The sequence below is a fragment of the Oryzias melastigma genome, linkage group LG2, assembly GCF_002922805.2.
Source record: "Oryzias melastigma strain HK-1 linkage group LG2, ASM292280v2, whole genome shotgun sequence".
In the NCBI taxonomy this organism is placed as follows: domain Eukaryota; kingdom Metazoa; phylum Chordata; class Actinopteri; order Beloniformes; family Adrianichthyidae; genus Oryzias; species Oryzias melastigma.
In genome coordinates this window covers 18,905,242-18,912,746 of record NC_050513.1, presented here as the reverse complement: position 1 = coordinate 18,912,746, position 7,505 = coordinate 18,905,242, and positions in this window count along the sequence as shown.

The window sequence follows — 7,505 nt, the reverse complement described above, 5'->3', positions numbered from 1 at the left end:
CTCTGTTAATGTATGTTCAAGTTACCACTTCATATAACAAAACAAACATTAAACATGTTTTCAAGCTACCAGTTCCAATAAAAACTCTATGTAAATGTACGCTCAAGCTACCACTTCCCATAAAATGTCTATGTAATGGTGTCTTCAAGTGACCACTTCCAATTAAAAGAATGTGTTGAAGCTACCTCTTTCAAAAAAAGGTCGATGTAAACCAGCATTCAGGATACCGCTTCCAATGAAAGGTTTACCTTAAACTTGCATTCAAGCTACCACTTTCAATAAAAAGTCTCTGTAAATATGCGGTCAAGCTACCATTTCCAATAAAAAGTTTACGTAAACTTGCATTAAAGCGACCACGATCTATAAAAAGTGTACAATAATGTGTGTTCAAGCAAACACTTCCAATAAAAAATCTATGTATAAATATGTCAACTTGTGTTAAAGCTACCACTTCTAATAAAAACTCAATGTTCAAGATACCATTTCAAATGAAAAGTCTATGTAAACTTGCCTTTAAGCTACCACTTCCAATAAAAATTTTATGTAAATGTTCATAAACTTGTGTTAAAGCTACCACTTTCAATAAAAATGGTACATACTAGTGTGTTCAAGCTCACACTTTTAATAAAAACTATTTGCAAACGTGAGCACAAGCTACCCCTTCCTATAAAAAGTCTATGTAAACTTGTGTTAAAGTGACGACTTTCAATAAGAAAGTATACGTAAACGCATGTTCAAGCTACCACTTTGAAAAAAAGTGTATGTAAATGTGCTCAATGTACCACCTTCAACAAAAACTCTACGTACAAGTGTGTTCAAGCTACCACTTCCAGTAAAAACTCTATGCAAACGTGAGCACAAGCTACCACTTCCTAGGAAAAGTCTACGTAAAATTGTGTTAAAGTGACCACTTTCAATAAAAAAGTATACGTAAACGCATGTTCAAGCTACCACTTTGAAAAAAAGTGTATGTAAATGTGCTCAATGTACCACCTTCAATAAAAACTCTACGGACAAGTGTGTTCAAGCTACCACTTCCTATGAAAAGTCTACGTAAACTTCTGGTAAAGCAACCACTTTCAATAAAAAAGTATACGTAAACGCATGTTCAAGCTACCACTTTCAATCAAAGTCTACGTAAATGTAGGTTTAAGTTACCATTTTTTTTTAAAAAAAGTCCTCTTAAACATGCATTCAAGCGACAACTTGAATCAAAAAGTTTTGAAACATTAGAGGAATTGGCCTCAGTGGTAGGCGTTCACATACCTATTCCATAGTTCTACAAAATGTCGTTTTATATCGACAATTTGGAAAGTCCTCATCGTAGCTTCTCTTCAAGTTTTACAGTTTAGATTCATTATTAGTAAAGGTTTGTACAAAAAAACATAGATAGTTTGATCTGTTGCTATGTTCGCACTTAATGTGTTGCGTCTTCAAAAACACACTAAACTAATAGTTTACGGCCATCAATTTTCAAACGCTTGGTATTTCCATAAATTAAAAAGGACACCATCCATGAGTCCCTGATTGGTCAGACTTTAACCTGGGTTCATGTATGTAGAGCCTTAAAACGTCGCATAGCTCCGCATAAACGCAAGAGTTAAGGACGCAGAAGTCCAAAAGGCGCTAATAAACATGTTTACTTAGAATTTGGAATTTCCGTTGAAAGCGCATTTCTGAACGCAGTTGTGAATGTAAGGAGTATGTGGGGCTGTAGGCTAACAGATGGGTGATGGGAAGTGGGGGCGGGCTTATCCTGAGCTACAACTCACAGACAAATTTCTAATGAACTACGGTCGCTTTTACGTGTATTTACGTAGACTTTTCATTGGATTTGGTGGCCGAGATCGATCTGAAGCGATTGTCCACCTCAAAGCGTCCCTGATTCTTTCAATCACATCACAACAGACTCAGATGAGACCCAGAAAACCCCACAAAGGAGCTCCTAGATATCGACTTCTCCCTCATTCGGACAAATACAGAAAAGAGAAGATCAATAGTAGCTGTTGTTAACACACAACGACTCCATTGTGTTCGTGTGTGCGCGGCGAGGTCGCCTCCATTCACCGCCGTGATGAAAGCCCCAGTCGGACCTGCAAATGACCGGACACACTCCAGTCATCAGATGTTATCCGTCCAATCAGCATCCACGCAGCGAGAAAAGCAGATCTGAGGGCAGCCATCATGGTCTGTTCTGCACGGGGGAATAGGTGAAGTGCTTTTGCAGGAGAGCTTTAAGGGAAAAAGGAGTTATTTGAACCAATCTGGAGTCTTTTAATTGCGGGAGCTCGGATATTAGTTCAAAACCGCTCACTTCATGCTTGGGAACACAGAGCCACGGTGCCTGCGCCCTCACCCAACACTTGTTTTATCTGCCTTTAGATTGAACTCACTTCCCAGTAAAGAGAGGCCAATTAGGGTGCAAAGGGATTAAAAACACAAGGAGGGAAAAAAAAAAGTACAAAAAAAGCCTATTTCAATTTCTGCTCTGGCACGGTGGAGGACGGCCAATAAGATGGAACCGAAGAGGCGAAGGAAGCGCAGCACTTAAGAGGAAAATAAAGGTGTGGGGTTATTTCCCGCCGGCCTGCCACTGAGGTGGAAAATGACTACCTGCTATTACTTTGGGGTATCATTAATCTGTTGCATGCAGGCGGTCGTTTGGTAAGGAAGTAGTGGAGTTTCCTTTTTAATGATTCCCCTCCACTGGTTTTGTCAGTCTTTTACTTTGGGAGTTAAATTAGATGAGTTCAGTCATAAAGTATCGCAACTCGGAAGATTTGTAACTATAAAAATGTACATTTCCTGTTCAGGGTGGTAAAAGAACAATTAAAAACACTATAACTGGTTGTTCCTTAAGTGACTAAAGTAAGTTTCTAAGTTTTTTTTTACAGTTGCTTTTTCTGAAAAACAGAGCAATTTCCCATTGATTCCAATGGAAAAAAGGTTCCAACAATTCTGTAGTTTGGTGGTTCCGTAAATGAGAACAGAAAGTTCTGATGAGTAAATCCAACAGAGCAACAAGACCGGTTACAGAAACACGTTCTCATTCCTGACTCGTCACATTGTGACTCGAGGTTAAGGATCCTCCACGTCAAAAATCTACGTTTTGAGAGTCATCAACTCGTCGCTCTTTGACGTTCGGATCGTCCCCATTAAATCAAGGCTGCTCAACTTCTGGGCCGATAACCGGGACTGGAAACCTTAAGCCGGTAACGGATGCGGATCGGTACCGGACTCAGATCAGTACTAGTTATGGGGTAGAACCAGGTTAGGGTTTGCGTAGTTTTGCTGGACGTGGTACCAGACGGAGATCCGTACCGGTTGTGGATTAGTACTGGTTCAGGTCAAGAACCAGGTTAGGGTTTGGGTTGTATTGTTGGACGAGGTAAAAAGCAAGGATTGGTACCGGACGTGGATCAGTATCAGTTGCAGGCGTGAACCTGGTTAGGGTTTAAGTCGTTTTGATGGATGTGCTACCAGACGCTGATCGGTACCAGATGCCAATCTGTACTGGTTCCGGACACGGACCCGTTAGGGTTTAAGTCATTTTGATGGATGTGCTACCAGGTTGCGGATCGGTACCCGATGTGGATCGGTACCAGTTCCGGATGCAAACCCCATTAGGGTTTAGGTTGTTTTGTTGAATGTGATACCAGAATCGGATCTGAACCGGTTCTGAAGACAAATCAGGTTAGGGTTTAGGTTGTTGTGTTGGATGTGGTACGCAGAAGGGTACCGGTTCTGGACGTAGATCTGTACTGGTTCTGGACGTGAACCTGGTTAGGGTTTAGGTTGTTTTGTCGGACATGGTACCAGAAGCAGATCAGGACCGGACGCGGATCTGTACCGGTTCCAAACGCAAACCCGGTTAAGGTTTAGGTTCTTTTGTTGGGCATGGTACCAGACGCGGTTCGGTACCAGAGCAGATCTGTACCGGTTCTGAACGCAAACCCGGTTAAGGTTTAGGTTGTTTTGTTGGTCGTGGTACCAGAAGCGGATCAGTACCAGAGCAGATCTGTATCGGTTCTGAACGCAAACCCGGTTAAGGTTTAGGTTCTTTTGTTGGGCATGGTACCAGAAGCGGATCAGTACCAGAGCAGATCTGTATCGGTTCCGAACGCAAACCCAGTTAGAGCTTAGGTTGTTTTGTTGGATGTGGTACTAGATGCGGATCGGTACCGGTTCCAGTTTTTTCTGTTGCATTTATGGAGAAATATGGAGCAAAATAAAAATCGAAGAATTTCCCATTTATTCAAATTTCAAAACAAAACACAAAAAATGTATAAAAAGCTCAACTGGTTGTTCTAAAGTTATGTTTTGTGTTCTGTTTTGGTGGAAATAAAGCTGATGCGATTCATCAAATGACCACTAGGGGCAGGTTGCAAAGTGAGCAATTCTCCATTGATACCAATTGAAAGACGCTCAAAGGAGATCATTGGTTCAATCGGTTGTTCTTTAAATGAGTAAAGTAAGTTCCACAGTTTATGTTTGTTCTATTTTAATGAAAATAAAGCTGTTTCTTTAAATATTGCAATTCCTCAAATGACCACTAGGGGCAGGTTGCAAAACTGAGCAGTGTCCCATTGAGTCCCACTTCCTGGATCAGTCATGTGACTCCGCCCTTCACACCCTTTACCTGAGCTAAACCATGACCACATTTATCCTCAGACCGCGGCGTCACGAACGGCGTCGACTCGGCTGACGGCGGCGAGTTTCATTTGTTTTTGGGATAATTCTGTCTCTGAGCCTCAAACTGTAACAGAAAAAAACATTCAGATCCTCATAAGAACCATTGAACGTGCTCGGTGTGTCACAAAGTGCTCCAAAGTCGCCGTTTTCAGGTCAATAAAGTTCTTCCTTTCCAGAGGAAATGAAGAAACCTCTGAAGAAAGCTCGCCACCACTTCCTAAATGTGATTTTTCCAATAAATTCAGTTTGAAACTCCGACTGTGGAAGTTCCAATCAGATCTCCTCTGTCGGTGTGAGATTCTTCCATGACCTTGATGGTTATTTACCTGCTAAAGACGAACGGATGAAACATAAAACCAAACTGGAGGATCCGTTAGTTTGAATGGGTTTGAGAAAGAAGGAAAGAAAGAGACGATAAAGGCAGAAAATGTTGAAGTCATTGTCTTTATCTACAGAAGTCTATTCTTCTCTGTTTTCATTCTACTGCTACAGTAGAACACCGAGGACTTCCTGGAGTCGAGCCGAGTCGAGTCGAGTCGAGGTAAAACCACGTCAGAAAGAAAGAAATCTAAACAAGTCTCAGCTCAGACATTTCTACACTAGATCCACGAGCAGAGCGCACATCTCCATGTGTGCACGTGCGTGCACGTGTGTGCACGTGTGTGCGTGAAGCCATCTGTGTGTGTGCATCCACTTGTGTAGGTGTCCAAATGTGTGTGTGCATGTATGTATGTATGTTCTTCCACATTTGTTTGTGTGTTTTTCCATGTCTGTGTGTTGGGGTGTGTTTGTGTGTGTGTTTTTTTATGTTTGTTTGTGTGTTTGTGTGTTTTTCCATGTTTGTTTGTCTTTGTTTTACCATGTTAGTGTGTGTATTTTTCCACGTTTGTGAGTGTTTTCTCCGCGTTTGTGTGTTTGTGTGTGTTTGTTTGTGTGTGTGTTACTGTGTGTGTAACTGTGTGTGTATGTGTGTGTGTAACTGTGTGTGTTACTGTGTGTGTTACTGTGTGTGTTACTGTGTGTGTTACTGTGTGTGTAACTGTGTGTGTAGGGGTGTGTGTGTGTGTGTTTGTGTGTTTTTCCATTTCTGTGTGTGTATTTTCTCCGCGTTTGTTTGTGTGTGTGTTTGTGTGTGTGTTTGTGTGTGTTTGTGTGTGTGTTTGTGTGTGTGTTTTTCCATGTTTGTTTGTCTTTGTTTTTCCATGTTAGTGTGTGTGTTTTCCGCATTTGTGTGTGTTTGTGTGTGTGCTTTACCAATTGCATACACTTGTGTGTTTATGGGTCCATGCACGAGTTTGTACGCCTAAGTTTTCATCGATGTGTGTCTATGTGTGTGTGTATTTATTTATGTGTGTATGCGTGTGTTTGCATATCCATGTGTACTGCATGTGTGCATATACATGCATGTGTGCTGGTATTCATGTTTGTGTGTTCTCACATCACCACATTGGTAAAGTCAGTAAATTAGCATCACAGATTCAAAGTTTGGTCTTGAAAATCTAAAGAAACTTCAGCAGAAATTCCATCTGAGAACAGAAACAAATAAACTTTATTCTGATCATGAACTCGAGAAACTCCCGAATCTTCAGAGTATTAGTCAGCATCAAAGAGCAGAGAGTCTCTCCAGTAATTATTCTGCACCCGGGTCACCTCGCAACAATATGCTAGCCATCTGCTAGCATCTGCTCCCTCTCCCACTAATAGACCGCTCCCACCTTCCCGCGCCACCGCAACCCACCGCCTCCAGCGAGCGGCGCTGGGGGTGAAACGCTAAGCAGGTCACATGTTGTCTCTCAGCCATATTTGGGTCAGGCCTTCGGCGCCCGGCGAGGAGCGGCTTAATGCACGGAGGCACCGGGTCGGAACTGCCCCGACCCCCCCGACAGGAGCGCAGACGTCTGAGCACCTCACTTCCAGGGCGTGAAATTCTTCTTTTTTTCCCCCTTAATGTGATCCTAAGTGACGCGGGTCGCTTTGACCCCCCCGAACGGTTAGTGGGAGCTGCGATCAGTGCGGGACCGCGCGCTGGCACGGGCGAGGGCGAACATATGCTGAGAGCGACATATGTGGAGGCATATGTGGAGGCCTGAGGAAAGGGGGCAGGCACAGGTACGGAGCTGAGGAAACGTATACGCCCCCCCCCCACCACCACCATTGTGGGCTTTTTTTGCACCAAAACAGTTCAAATCAAAAAACTAAAAAAATCACAGAAATAAAATGTGTAAATAACTTAAAAATCTTTCTAAGTACCTGGAAAAGCTATTGGGGGATTTTTATTTTATAATGTAAAGAGTTATAAAAGTCAGAGTCATATTCTCTGCAATCTTCACAAATATTGTTTTTTAACTTTCACAATGTCTCAGAAAAAGGCCTCAGCATAAAACAACACCAGAAAAGTTGCATTAGCTGCAGTAATACTAGTGTGAATGATTGTTGCTGAAAGTAGTCGCTGAAGCTGAAAATTGTGACGCAATTTACTTTAACTGCTGAGAGGATTTGCTGAATGTTACAAAATGTTAAATTTGCTAAATGACTGGACATTTTGTTAAAGAATTATGACAGAGCTCTGAAGTTGACCTGATTTTTTTTTTTTTAAATATTGTCGCTAACTTGCTTAAAACTCCTTAATGCATGCCAATCTTGAAAAATATTTAATATAATGATTAAAAATGAGCTAAACTCCAAATTAACATAAAAAAGTGGATTCCAAATTAGTAGATTAGTAGATTCCAAATTATCCAAAAAAGCAATATCGTTTTTTAAATACTAGCTGAATCTCAAAATGGTCTAAAATTTCTCAGTGAACTAAATTA